Raw genomic sequence first — 15,904 nt, forward strand, 5'->3', positions numbered from 1 at the left:
TCATGGCAGCATACATTCAATTGCAGATGGATACAAGTCATTAGTAGCCAATGCTCACCACATGAGAGCTTGCTCCAGCAGAGAGGTTACTAGCAAGCACAAGGATCTATGTTTACTGTAAGCCCCGAGCAGCATGCTGACAAAAATTGAGAAAAAAAAATCTTTAATAGGTAAAGTAAGATGTACATCTTGTCTTTAGTCTGCATTCTCTGCGTATATTTATGCATTGTAAATGTATTATTTTGCTGAAGCTACAATACAGCAGATGCACACACCTAGAATTTGTTTAATTACCTTATTATAAACAATGAAAAATATTGTAAATCCCTAACTGCTGTCAAATTCTGTGGATGTACTAAAGTTCAGTTGAGGGCCAGCCCTCTCACATTCTGGAAAGACTGTCCAGGCTCCCTCACAACAATAGCATCCAGTTATAGACTGTGCGTGGCATAGTTTTATAAACATGTATAGCATTATGGTCCTGCCTCATACCTAGCTATATCACTTTGCCTGAAGCACAATACATGAAGCACAATAGCGGAGGACTTTAGAATCAAATGGAACTTTCCGAACAGCGTAGGTGCGATCGATGGCAAACACGTTATAATTCAGGCCCCTGCCAATTCAGGGAGCTGTAAAACCCAAAACATAGCCTAAATGAAGGTTGATTTTCATAACAGGCAAAATAAGAACTGATCGAAAAGTTATTTTTAAAACTTGATGTCTGTAACCAAATCACATATATGATTTTCAAAAGGGGCAAAATAAGAACTGGGTTGTAAAGTGTTTTCTAACATTTATCTTGGATCACTGAATTTATGGCTTTCAAAGGGTTTCTGCAAAAATGACTTGTATAAACACTTACTGGACCTTTAAAATATATAAAATTTGGTTACATAGATCAATCACTTTGCACGCGACCTAGCTTGCCGCCGGTATAATAGTACAAATGTAGGCTACTGCTTACCTGCCATTCCGTTTCCACACTTATACCATCCCATAGTTTTTGTTTATAGTCTCTATCGAGATATTTTTTGTGTTGTTTGTCATAAAGCACAGGAAATTGCTGCACCACTAGAATGAAATGCTCACCCATATTGCTTCTGCAAAATACTTTGAGATTTACTTTTCAGATGTGAATATAAAAATGGCTGAGAAATCGTCCGCCGTGACTAGCCCTTAACCCTAACATAGCAGCGGCTAGGGAATATATTACCGTTAAAATCAAAACAAATTATTATTATTATTATTATTATTATTATTATTAATAATGATAATAATAATGCTTTATTGCGGAGGCATCATCTTTCATGTGTGGTAATTAGTTATTATACTACAAGTGGCTGCCATTTCAATACACAGTTGGGTTATCTTGCTATGAACAGACTGTTATGATCTGCTCATGCTTGATTTCTCAGTTACTGAAAAATAGGAGACAAAAATATATTTAGTTTTACGTTTAGAGAAAAGTCTGCACCTTGGCCATAACAACAGAATTTTCCAACAAACAACAGTGGACTATGTCTGTAGAGGCAAATAAAACTTTGGAGTGTTTAATTTCTTGTGACACCTCCCTTCCCTAACAACCGTAGATCATTGAGAAACATAAACACAGTACAACTTGCTAAATGACACAATAACATCAATATGCAGTTTTGGGGAACATGTGTATAATTATATATTCAAAGGTGGGTGTTTTTGTTTTTTTAATTAAATTCAGAAATTACCTTGTAACATTGCTAGACCCTGGGTCTATCTTAATGATCTTAACATTGACAACTCTTACGTTACTCTTACATTACTTTAAGAACTAATTTTTGCTCAGTAGTCGGCTGGAATTTTACATTTACGGGTGGCAGAACCTACAGCATTTGTCTCAAGAGAATAAATTACCTGAGAATTAATTAACTTCTGAGCTCCTTCTCCAGCAGAACATTTACTGGTAATGGCTAGGGACTACAGAATAATAACAACAATGATAATAATAATGAGTAAACAAAACAAAGATGGTATTGATGCAGGTTAAACAAATACGTATAAATGAGAAGAAACATGAGTCACTCTCCTTGCTTTGCTACTAGTACTTACCCTCATGGTGTAACCTGACGCACATTCATAATGGAAGTGTTTCACATACATGTTTTCACAAACATTCTGTTTGTGAATGTTTTTTTTTTTTTTTTTTTTTAAATGGGTGCTATTTACAACATATCAATCTAAAACCTAAGTTCTGCATTCATTTAAAAAATCAAATTAATCAAAAACCTAATTAAACAATTATTTATTTATTTATTTAGTTAGTTATCGGTGTCTTGTAGTTGAATGTATTTCAGTCTGGTAACAAAACAAAAATAATTGTTTTTAAGCTGCTTGCAATGGGCTCATTATATAAATAACAGCTATTACTTCACCTATCAATGCGACGCAGCTACATGTGACTAAATTGAGGCAGGCAGGAAGCTTATGAATAAAGAACCCTCAGGAGTTGAAAGCCAGCTGGCAGGGGGAGAAACAAAAAAATGACAAATAAAGAGAATCTGAGAAGGACAAATAACATGTGTTCTGCTCAGATTAGCTGGATGGTACATAGAATTTCATTCCAGCGATCACTGTGGGAAATTACTGCTTGTCCAAGGAAGGCAAGTACAGCTGTGTTGCTGGTTCAAATAGACATTTAGCATCATATCGTTTGCACAACATGTGGACAGTTTGGGACAGACACAATCTGGCATTGCCCCTTTCCTGCTTTTACCATCAGCAGCCATTCATACAAACTACTTATGTATTACAAAACAGCTAACATCTTGGAACTTGGTGGATTTCCAGGGCAGTCCAGTTATATTTATGGTATTTATTTGTATTTTTATTATTTTTGCTGCAATGCATTTTTAAACAGTTGCTATAGTGACAATATACATATACAAGCAATAAACATATTTTGAAAGAGACAGTACATTTGCCGTTGCTTAATCAGGATCCTGTTTATCAGGATTGTTGTTTAAATGGGATACAACTCTGGGAGACGGTTCTTCCCAGTGCTATGTCGTTTAATTGGGACGTCACTTTGTTTAATTGAGATACAGTATTTTCAAATTCTCAGGCTGTTGTTGCAAAGAAAGTTGGCGTGTATAAAACACACTGATTCTTTTTGTTTATTTCGTTTATTCATTTTTACTTTCCCAAAGGCATCCTGATAAAGCAGCATTGATTGTGCTATGGAGCCAATGGTACCAAAAACTGTAAAATACTGGTATTATATATGTGCAGATTGTTAATAGGGTAATAAGGTTTTATTTTTTACTCATTTTAATTACTTTTATAAATTTGTTTTTTAGAAGTATTTTTTAAACTTTAACTTGTTTTACATAAAGCTAATACTTATCTGTGTAATTTGTCATGTTTGAGTCTGCAAATTACCTTGGGGGTGCCATATTTTTCAGATTATAACTTGCACTATTTTAGAGATTTTAACATGCTATATACAGGGTGTACTTTGGTTATATCATTCTATGTATTATAACTTTTTTTTTTTTCGTAGGGTGATATACAAGAGGCATTCCTTTTACAAGAACTGTTATACTAGATGTAGACCAAGGTAGCTCAGGAATGTTCATTATACACATGCTATGTCTTATAACCTGAAAATTATGGCAATTAAGAACATAAAAAAAATAACTGGTTTCACATATACTGATTAGCACTAACTGATTAGTGTTTCTTTGGTGTTACTGAACAATATAACAAACCTGTTTACATAAAAAAATTAAAAATAAAAATAAAAAATTGGTGTGTGTGTAAAGGACCTAAATGCAAAAAGGCAGATTATAATGAGTTATTTATTTTACTTTTACTAATAAACACTAAAGGTAAATTATAACAATAATCCCCAAAGCAACTAAAGGCAAATTAGGTTGTGCAAAATATCCATTTGTTTATTCTTTTAGTGCGCTAATGCCAATCGCATATCAAACTGAAAAATGTGCACCTCCTTCAGTTTGCTATGTAAGGCTTGGTTCAAAACTGGGCCAGATATTGCCCCTAAGGGTAAGTTATATAAAAGCTAGTATATCTAACTGTCTCCCTCAGGCCTCTCCCACCAACAGGGTTTAAATACAATTACCGATGAGCTGGTGCCCTCTGATTGGGCAGAGAAAATCTGAATTGCACATGCAAAAATGATCACATTAAGGCCAGGCCAATTTAATTTAAAACAAGCATTGCAATTGCATTTGCATAGTGTCAATTACTTTTTTGATTAAATTTAAGTATTATTATTAGTAGTAGTAGTAGTAGTAGTCGTAGTAGTATTATTAGTATTATTGGTATTATTGGTATTATTGATATTATTAATAATAATAATAAATAATAATAATAATAATAATAATAATAATAATAATTAAAACCAATGTGTAGTCACCATTGTCGGAACGACTAGTGTTTTTACTTCTGTCCATTCTTGGCATTATTCAGAAGTTTATTGTTCCCCAAGAACTCAGAGTCTTTGCATTCTTCTGAGAAACTGAAGCAGATCTGGAGCTCTGTTTTTACGCTGTCCACTTCCACCCTGTTCCTCTCATTTCTCCAGGCAGTGGTCACCATTGAGAAAAGACGTTCTGTGTAAGCATTGCTGCATGGTATGGAGAACATGTAGGAGCTTATTTTCTTCATGTTCTTCAAGTTTCCCTGGGCTTTGCTGAAAAGCTTAAGGTACCTCTCCTCACTGATCTGGCAATCCTTCATCTCAGGGGAGGATATAACGCTTTCCACAATGCCGAATTCTTCATATAGTGAACCCATGTCAATCTCTTATTACGATATGATCTCTGTGGGCATTCGCAGGACCAACATAATTGTGAGATTAAATAAATGACACATGTATTAACCAATGAAGACAAAAAATATAACATTCAATTGTGGTTCTTAGAGGCTGGTCGTTTCAAGATAAAAATAACGGACATAGAGGCGTCCGGTACCGTATCAGTACCGGACAGGGGACAGACCAGCTGAATACCGGACTGTCCGGTATAAAACCGGACGAATGGCCAACCTAGGTACTAATAAAAAGTGATACTCAGCGCACACATGCCTGAAGGGAAGTGCCAATTCAAATCTGGCATGTTATGATCTTTTTGTAATTTAATTGATCATATTTTCCAGTCTTTGACATCCTTTTTACATGCGTAAAGGGAAGTGCCCATTCAAATCTGGCATGTTTTGATCTTTTTGTAATTTAATTGATCATATTTTCCAGTCTTTGACATCCTTTTTACATGCCTAAAAGGAAGTGCCCATTCAAATCTGGCATGTTATGATCTTTTTGTAATTTAATTGATCATATTTTCCAGTCTTTGACATCCTTTTTAATGTAATTTATCATATTTTTCCACCATTAAGAAAATATAATGTGAATATTTATCCTATGCAATACATTAGGTCTTTTACAATTCCTTGTAGGCTATGTATAATTAATGGTAAATGTTCTTCTTTTTGACAATAGGAAAACACCAATCAGATCGCAATTGATTGCACCTGTACCAAAATCTGAGAGCGTACCACTTGTAACCTGACAGTGTACCACTTTCTGACCCTACATGAGTCAAGTTTTGGTACACATACCACATTCTAACACTACACCGGTTCTATAGTCCAGATCACAGTTTCTGCCAGTTTTGTTGTCAATTCAATGCTTGTCTTCTTTTTATTCCTTAAGGATATTATTTTCAAGTATTGCTTATCCTTGTTAGACAACTTTTTGGGTCTTCCAGTCCTGGGTTTGTCAATTACAGATTGGAAGGATTTCTCTTTATGTTTGTTTAGTTGAGGTGTCAAGTTTTGTTACCTTCCAATTTGTCCATATTGATTCATTTTCTTTCTGGGAATAATGTGACATGAGATGAACTATTATACACAAGTTCTCTTGGATTCAAACCTACCCCAAAACACGTAATTGAAAAATAAGCAATGTTTGGATGTGTTATATGTACTAGAATTAAAGGAGGCGAGTTATATTGAAAAACAATCTTCAGGCAACTTGGCTCCAATTCATTTTTCAGTTACAACAGACTTTTTTATTGCTAACATTATGTATTTGGCTCTTTTATTATTACATATTCACTGTCTTTAAAGGAGAGATAACCTAAGCTGAAAGTGGATGGAATGGATGCTCGTTGTCGGATAATCCCCAGTACTGGCATTAATATAAGTCCTGGTACTGAGTACCAGCAGAATTTCACCTCTGACTGGCAGACAACATGTTTCAATGTCATTCTTATACAGCAATGGAAGCTATCCGTAATCTTTAAAAATTCTTCAGATAAGAAGTGCCCCATTACATGTTTACAGTCATATACGCTAACACACCACTCTTCAATTTACTGGAAACTATGTTATGTTTCTAAAAGGAGGATCTGCCTCTAATCACACATGTAATCAAAATGTTCATATAAAGAGCCCTTTGCCTATGCCACCTTGTCGTTTCTTTATATGGTCCTTCTCCTCCCCTGCCTCCACCTTGCAGCATGCTTTGTCCAGGGTGTCTTTCGCTGCCCGCTGGCTATAGCTGTCATAATCAATACATTACAGTTCAGCCAGCTCACCAGGGGGTGGAGTGCCATTGATCCTGCTGCTGGCTAACCGTCATCAATCAATAACCATTTCATCACAGTCAGCCAGTACACGGGACAGGGGAATGTGGCCCACAGTGCCACTGGTCCTGCCCGCTGGCAATAGCAGTGATCAAGCAATAATTACTTATCTCAATCAGCCAGCACGGGGCAGCTTTAGAGCTCCAATGGACAAGGCCACAGTTTCAATCAGGGAGATTTGAAAGATGTTACCAAAATGCATTTAAATAATAGCGAAAGATTGCACAGAGATAATTTGACCAGCTTCCTAACTGCAGATATATAAGATTACAAGATTAAAGGCTGCTACCAACCAGACACGATGCTGCAAGCGGAACTGTGCTGCGATATCTCAAAATAAACAGAACCCATACTTTTGATAAGTATCTTTCACACCACAGGCGATGCGACAGGCGACACAGGGGTGGCACCAGGTGTGTGGAAACATTAACTTCAAAGCATAATTGAAACTATACAATTCTAAACTATAAAACATAATATATTTGTTACTGTGCTTATAATTGTACTAATACTAGCTGACCTAAATGATGGAGAGCAAAACTGCAAATAATACAAGGATCAACATACTGAAAGTTACAGGGATGGTTTAAATGTGTTGTGATTCTGTGATTCTGTATTTAACCCTAACACGCTGTGATTCTGTATTTAACCCTAACACGGCTGTGATTCTGTATTTAACCCTAACACGGCTGTGTTTCTGTATTTAACCCTAACACAGCTGTGATTCTGTATTTAACCCTAACACGTCTGTGTTTCTGTATTCAACCCTAACACGGCTGTGATTCTGTATTTAACCCTAACACGGCTGTGATTCTGTATTTAACCCTAACACGTCTGTGTTTCTGTATTTAACCCTAACACGGCTGTGATTCTGTATTTAACCTTAACACGCTGTGATTCTGTATTTAACCCTAACACGACTGTGATTCTGTATTTAACCTTAACACGCTGTGATTCTGTATTTAACCTTAACACGATGTGATTCTATATTTAACCCTAACACGGCTGTGTTTCTGTATTTAACCCTAACACGACTGATTCTGTATTTCAACAAGCTGAAAAGTATCAATTAAATTTCAAGCAGGTCAGGGTGAAGCAAACGCTGAAGGTGGAGGGTTAATCAAAGGAGACACAAGGAGGCAGGCAGAAATAATGAAGCAATAGAAAAAGTTTTGTTTAGTGACCACACCCTACACCAAGTGATACTGACAGTAGTGCAGCAGATTCTTCAATTCAGGGGAAAAGAGGCAGAAAGTATGTGAAAAAGAATAGAGCAAAGGCATACCGAACCATCAAAAAGTTGAAAGAAGTAATTGAGATTAATAAAAAGAAGGCAGACAGGTACAAAAAATTATTGCAAAGATTAAAAGTGCAACTGCAAAATGCAGCATGTCGAAAGTTTAAAACAACAAAAGAACTGAAAGATACCATGCTACCACATAATATGCGAAAAAAAAAACTCTTGTTCCATAACACATTAATAAGTGAACTGAAGGAAAACTACACCAAGGCAAAATGTCAGAAACTGATTTCAAAAGTACAACAGTCCATTTGCATCTCACACAGAAAAATTGGAAACCAACCTACAATTTTTATGTTTAAAAGAAAGAAATCTGAATGTGCCAAATGATACTCTGTAGATATTGTGAATAATGTAAAGGAGTTCCTTGGAAGAGATGACAACAGCAGGACTTCTGCTGAAAAGAAGGACACTATCGCAAGACAAAAAGAAAAAATGTTTCCTTTTAGATTCTCTTAAAAACCTCCATTCTAAATTCTTATTAGAACAGCCACATGTAAAACTTTCTGACTCCCTGTTTTGCCAATGAGGCCCTTCTGGATTGTTTTCCTGACAGTACAAGACAGGAAAAAAATGCCTTTGCAAGGTCCACGAAAATGCCCAGATGATAGCTAATTGACTACCAACTTGGATTAATAATCACCCAGAATCTAGAAAAGACTGTGGAAGATAGATGTCGTGACACTAAAAGCAAGGCTTGCATGTACCAAGAATGAGAAGCTTGCAGTGAAAAAACACTGTTGCTTGACTGTAATGATTTGGAAAAATGTACATGGTAGCATGAATGGGTACAATGGAGATAAGAGCATGAGAAACAGAGGGGGTGATTGAAAGAACACATTATTGTAAGTATGACGCTAAAGGATAGGCTAGAAGGTACAGTAGAACAACTTCTTAAATATTTTCAGACAGCAATCAAGGATAAAGTATGCAAGCACATGTACAACATTCATTACCAAAATTCAGAGCTGAGAAATCTACCTGCTACCTTACAGCCTGATGAAGTCATTCTACACATTGATTATGCAGAGAACTGGCATTGCAAGTATGCCACTGACGTGCAATTAGCACACTTTGGCGCTTCACATCAGCAAGCTACATTGCATGATGGGGTTTTGTATACTACTCATGATGATAAAGCTTTCTGTACCATATCATCATCAATGAAACATGATCCAGCTGCCATTTGGCCACAACTTGAACCTGTTCTTAAATTCCTACAGGAAAATCATCCAGACATCTCCAAGCTCTACTTTATAAGTGAAGGCCCAACAATGGAATACTGTGGGAGAAAAACCTTTTTCTTCCTTTGCACTTTACCTTTTCAAAAAGGATACAGGGCTGTACATTGGAATTTCCTAGAATCCAGCCATGGAAAAGAACATCAGATTCCCTTGTATCCAAAGGATTCGATATCCCAAATGCAAGGGCTCCTTATGATGTTGTGCTTCCTCTTACTTCTGTTATGCTGTTTTATGTCACAGAAGAAGACACTAATAAAGTAGAGGGTATCCTGCCAAAAGAGATTCCTGCAGTACGATGTACTCACTCCATCAAATTTTAAGCACCTGTTATGGAAAAATGCAGTATAGAGCTCTGAGCTGCTTCTGTGACAGACCAGGTATGTGATCCTGCTATGGTCCATGTACATTTCAGATGCCAGTGGCAGAGAAGAATGACAGTACATCTTCAGGTAAAGGAGGGGATCAATCAGAGAAAAAACACTCCACTTTGTCCAGTTGATGATGTTAATGATGAGCACCTAGGAAGATGGTACATTGTTTCTTATGATAAGGAACCTTACCCAGGAGTTACTGAAGGAGCGGAGGCTGAAACTGTTGAGGTTAAGGTGATGCACAGGTTTGGCAAGAAGCGTTTCTTTCGGCCACTTGTTAAATATCAGATTTGATATACTTTAGAAAATCTCATCACTTTGATTTCAAGTGACACAATGCCATGTCCAAATAGATCCATTAAAAGCTGTCATTGACAGTTTTCCCAATGAAAGTATCCCCAACTCAATGGGGAAATACGTGTTGATTATATCAGCCTTAATTGCAGAATTCAACAAACGTTTTAAAGACTTTTCAGTGATTGACAGGCAATTCAAATTGTCTCTTGCCCCTTCACAGTGACTATTGATCAAACACCTGAAAACTTGAAGTTGGAACTCATTGAACTGTAGTGTGATGAAGTTCTTCACAACCGCCATCAAGAGCTGCATTTGACAGAATTTTACAAGTGTCTGGACAAGACCTGTTTCCTCCAATTATGAGTTTCTTTGGTACAACATAACATATATATATATATATATATATATATATATATATATATATATATATATATATATATATATATATATATATATAATTGCATGAGATGAAGTCTAACCGACGCCCATCTCCGGGACACACTGTGACTCGCAGCCACAAATCTCACACCAGACATCACCCAGATAATCAAGTCAAAGACTCAGTTGCACAGCTTACATTAAAACATCTTAAGCAACCACTTGATGGTGAATAATACTCCTGTCTATATAAGTCAGTTAACAATGAATATGCACACTATGCAGTATAGGTTATATTTGTGACCCGCTGATCATTACATGTTAGTCAATTAGGCCTGCAATAAAAAAAGTTTATACACGCCTGGCATTTATGAGACAACCCCTAACAGCTCCGGACTGGTGGGGAGGTATGTTACGTTAGTTCCAGCATCTCCTTTAACAAAATAGCAATCTTTATTTTGTTGGCTGCAATAGTCAGTTCTTTATTAAAAACAAACCGATATTTTGATTCATTAAAGCATTTTGCTATGAATTACTGGATGTAGAAATGAAAATTCTTCTTGAAATAAATTGCAACATTAAAATATCTTATTATGTACTATCTCTTTCTATTTTATGGGAATAGATTTATTTTATATTTTTTATGATCTATGAATTATATAAATAACCCAATGACATTTTAAAGTTATGTTCAATTACCAACTGCTATTTCTCATTTTCTGTGACCTCACAATGTTCAATTATCAGTATATAAAATATACAGATCCTGTATATATTCTGGAAAATTGGCAACCACCTTGTTAATAATGTTTTTTAAAAAGACATATTCAATATTTAAATCATTAAAAAGAGGTTTACAATTTCATGTCTGGGAACACTCTACGACACACCTAGGCTATTCAGGTTTTCTTACTTTCTCTGAAAATCTGTACATGTTTGACACACTTCAACATCTGCCTCTCAAATTTCCTACTGAGTTAATTCAAAGTTCTGTTAAAGTAAACACTAATTCACGAATAGTACATATTTTCCTCTTTCAGTGACCAGCAGTGTTTCAGGGTGTAAGGGTTTGATATAAATTAAGGATTACTTAATAACAGCCCTCTTCAAACTTTTTTTATACCCTCATCGTTGCGGAACACTATCACAAGATCTGTCGACACTGCAGTTGATGTCAGCGAAACCCAGACAAGAGCAAGTTTCATACGGTAGCATTGCCATACGACTCCGAGTCTGAGGCATGCACACACTTAAGCTCTCCACACACCGGTCGCGATGCGATTTGTCTGTCAATAAAATGGTATTTTTGCTGCGACACTACCTTTCACACCAGTAACATGTGATGTGATAGGTGACACTCCTCTTATTGTGTTCTTAAAAAGCAAAATATCTTCCAGGGAAGAGGAAGAACATATGAAAGATGAATATGACTTTACGTCTACGGTCTCTTGCTGGCGTCCAGAGTGGGTTAACCCAATCTTAAAAGGGGGTGACTCCACCGTCTTGCAGACATGTCTAAAATTTGATGTGTCAGGTTTTAAATGGTCATTCTGATGTCCAGACTATATATATATATATATATATATATATATATATATATATATATATATATATATATATATATATATATATATATGCAAACGTCACACCAACTATAGACAAACGCATTGTGCAAACACACCAACTATAGACAAGCCGTCAGTACAGAACAGCGATTGGCTATCTGTATAAGGTAACACATTATATCACTATCATCCAAAATGTTATGTATTTTAGTTCACCTGATTCTGAAAAACAGGAAACACTTTATAATAGCTCATCCTTTATAAATAAGAGTTCTATATGACATATTAAAAATATTTATTTTTTAATACACTGTGACTGGATTAATGCAGACTCACAGAGCCCTTTCATTTTGTATTTTTTAAAAATCTATTTTTTGTAAACATACTGGAAACTTGTATACATCGATTGCTTTTAGCTACCGAGTGGGCATCTCTACTGTCTCTACCATAGTGGAGGTGCCTTGTAGCCACAAATATGAAGATGCCAACAGAGGAGAAATGGAGGGAAAAAGCTAACAATTTCGAGTAGAAATTGAATTTCCCTCTGCATAGGAGCTATAGATGATAAGCATGTTGTCATCCAAGCTCCCACAAGTCTAGATCACTGTTTTATAATTATAAAGGAACATTTTCAATTGTTCTTATGGCTCTAGTAGATGTTGACTATTGCTTCACATGGAAGCTATGGGTCCAACAGTGATGGTGGGGTTTTCTCTCAGTCAGCATTCCACTGCCCAAAAACTGGTCCGTGATAGTGGGGGATGAAGCATTAGCATTGAAGTGTTATCTTCTAAGGCCATACCCTGGGAAACATATGCCAAAAGATAAGTGCATGTTTATTTACTGTTTCTCCAGGGCCCGGCGCATGTCAAAGAATGCTTTTGTGCTTTTGGTCCAGCGTTGGAGGCTTTTTCAGAAGCGGATTCCTCTACAGCCAGACAGAGCCTTAAGGAAGTAAAAGCTGCATGTGCTGTCCACAATTTTCTCCAAAAGTCGCTGGAGGAAAATCTGCAGATGTGTGATGAAGATCTGGACCATAATGATAACCAAGAAGGTCTACAAAGTGTTACCCATTTATCGTCACTCTGCAGATGCAGGACGTGTCAGGGATGCATCAAAGATTTCTTCTCATCCGAAGCTGGAGAAGTGCCCATGCAGTACGCTGCAGTTAATCGGGGGACATATTGATGACAAAACTGAAACATTAGACCAATTACAAGTTTACTTATTTATTTTGATGAAGCAACTGTTTTTTGCTTTGTTCGTATCACTTAATATATTTGATAAGGCAAGACAAAAGACCTACCATAAATCTCTGTACAATTAAAATAATACAAGGAGTAGTCTTGTTAAATATTCATTATACAGCATGCGCCCCTATTATAAAGTGTTTCCTGTTTTCCATGCTGGTGTACGAAAATGTGCTCCAAAAAATTATCGCGTTTTTAAAATACGTAACATTCTGTAAGGTGCTGATATAATGTTTTACCATATACATGTAGCCGATCGTGGCTTTGTACTAACGGCTTATCTACACACTGTAAAAATATTAAAACACTTAATTAAATGTTTATTTGCAATACTTTTTAACCATTTTAAGTGTTTATTAGTTAAACATTATAAGTTCAATGTGTAAAAAGCTGCTTTTGAATGTTCTGTTAAAGAACACGCACTTATAAGTACAAAACAGACTGTGGACTATCAAAGTGTTCAGATGCAGAATGTATTTTAGTAATAAACAGTTTAATATCTCCTTTTTTCTTTTTTTACAATCTAAACCTCTCATGTAATGTTCCATAATGAAATTAAATATCTAGATTAATAAATTCCAAAACTGTGTTAATGTGTATTGTAAGGCTACATGTTATAAAGTACAATCCCTCTTTCATAACAGTTATTTAAATCACTGAAAAGAAAATGCGATGTCAATGTCAACCTTTCCACGGTAAGTATATTTAATTTCCAAATGTCCTTCCAACCCTCAATTTTTCCCTTTACATATGCACATGTAGTTTTATATTCCAGGATACCACCAAGGACCACACACCAAGGGATATAAGGCAGACCAGGCAAGTTTACCTGTGTTTGTATAGGAGCATTCCACCTTAGGACTACCATTGCTGGTATCATAGTGGCAGCCAGCTACCGCTGCACCAGCTTATACAGCTTGTCAATGAAACCTGGACGTCTGAGCTGCATTTCAACTTCAACCTCTGTGTCTCTCCTGTCAATAAGCATATATACCCACACCTGTAACACAACACCTCTGTTACATAGAGCAAGATTTTTTTCACAAGAATGAAAACATGAAAAAAAAACAAAGAACTGTTGGTTCCATGAATTTGTTAAAAAAAATATATATATGGGGCTGTGGCAATGTTGTCCCGCCCCTGTGTGTATTTCAGTGTTAGTACAAGGGATATAAATGGGTCTGTGGAACACGAGTTGTTTAAAATGTATATTTGTATTTAGGCATGAGGATTGCACAGCACTTCACGTGCAGGTAAAATGTAATAATATGTGAGCATGGGGAACTGTACTTTATTAATTCACGGGCAGTTGTACCGCGACTCCAATTGAATGATTGATTAACAATCGAGTATAGCTGCATAAAAGCAGCATGTTTTCACTCACTCGGGGTTGGGTGTTCGAAGAGTGGAGAACGGGATTGGAGACGGAGGTAACAATAGTAAGAATAGTTAAAATACAAGCTCACCGTGTTTTGTCTGTGTAGTCCATTTTGTTTGTCTCTTTATTTTGGCGAGTGCCGTATCGTGTGTGTTTTCAACCTTTTATTTTCTGTCTGTTTCATTATTAAACACTGAGCGAGAACAATCGCTCAGCTTCACCAAACCCCACCCCTCTGTTGTTTATTTGTTGGTTCCTGGTTCTGGTCTGATGTCACTCACTACAGCGGTCTTTGTGATAGGCTTAATATCGGCTTGCTGCAAAACTTACAGAACGAAAGTTCCTTAGTAATTTGTTGAACTTGTATGGGCTACCGGTATACTGGAGGGGACTGAATACCATGATGGGAAGAGCACAGCAACAACAAACTGTACAGTGTGAAGATCCTCTTAAATCTGAAAATGGACTAAACTCTTTTTATGCAAGGTTTGATGGGAAAGACTTTGGGAGAGAGCGTGATGACTTGTATCAAAACCTAGTCCCATCGTCGGTGACAGTGAAGGAAAGGGATGTAGTGACTGTTCTCTCAGGGATCAATCCCCGCAAGGCCTTGGGCCAGATGGCCTACAGGGAAGGGTCCTGAAAGAATGTGGACATTTACTTGCCCAACTTTTTCAACTGTTTTTAAATACATGTTTTTTTTCCTTGCACTTGGAGATCATCTATCATAATACCCATGCCAAAGAAACCAAATGCTAAGTGTTTTAATGATTTCAGACCTGCAGCCTTAACTTCTATGCTATGTAAATGCATGGAAAGGGTTGTTTGTAGCCAGCTGACCGCAACTGTGGCTGATCAGATGGATCCACTACAATTTACCTATAAAGCAAAACATGGAGCTTAGGATGCTACCTTGACACTTTTAGAGTTAACTTCCTGACATTTAGATATCTCAGGCACTTACATATGTATTTTTTTCATGGATTTCTCCTCTACTTTTAATACCATTCAACTACATTTATTACTGAAACGTCTATGTGATTTACAAAAAAATACACTCTGGATTAGGGTTTTTCTGTGTGATCGGCCACAGCATGTCAATGTGAAAGGCTTTTTATCTGATGAATTGGTTTTAAATACGGGGGTCCCCCAGGGATGTGTGAATCTTCACTGTCTCAATATTTTAAGTATGGTAACACTCTGACTTCTTGGTTTGCTGAAAACATTCTAGAACTAAATGTTCAGAAATCAAAAGAAATGTGCTGTGGAGATAGGCACGCATTTGGCTCACCACATTCCCTCTTTAAGCACCTAGGGTAAAGGGAAGAGAAGTGGAACAAGTTTCAAGCTTTAAATATCTTGGTACTGTGCTAGACCAAAACCTTATGTTTTCTGGAAATGTTAATTACATATATAAGAAGGCACAACAGCGACTTTTTCTCCTCAGAAAACAAAGAAGTTTTGATGTTGGCAGTGA

Source organism: Polyodon spathula, chromosome 3 (assembly GCF_017654505.1).
Source record: "Polyodon spathula isolate WHYD16114869_AA chromosome 3, ASM1765450v1, whole genome shotgun sequence".
Taxonomy (NCBI): domain Eukaryota; kingdom Metazoa; phylum Chordata; class Actinopteri; order Acipenseriformes; family Polyodontidae; genus Polyodon; species Polyodon spathula.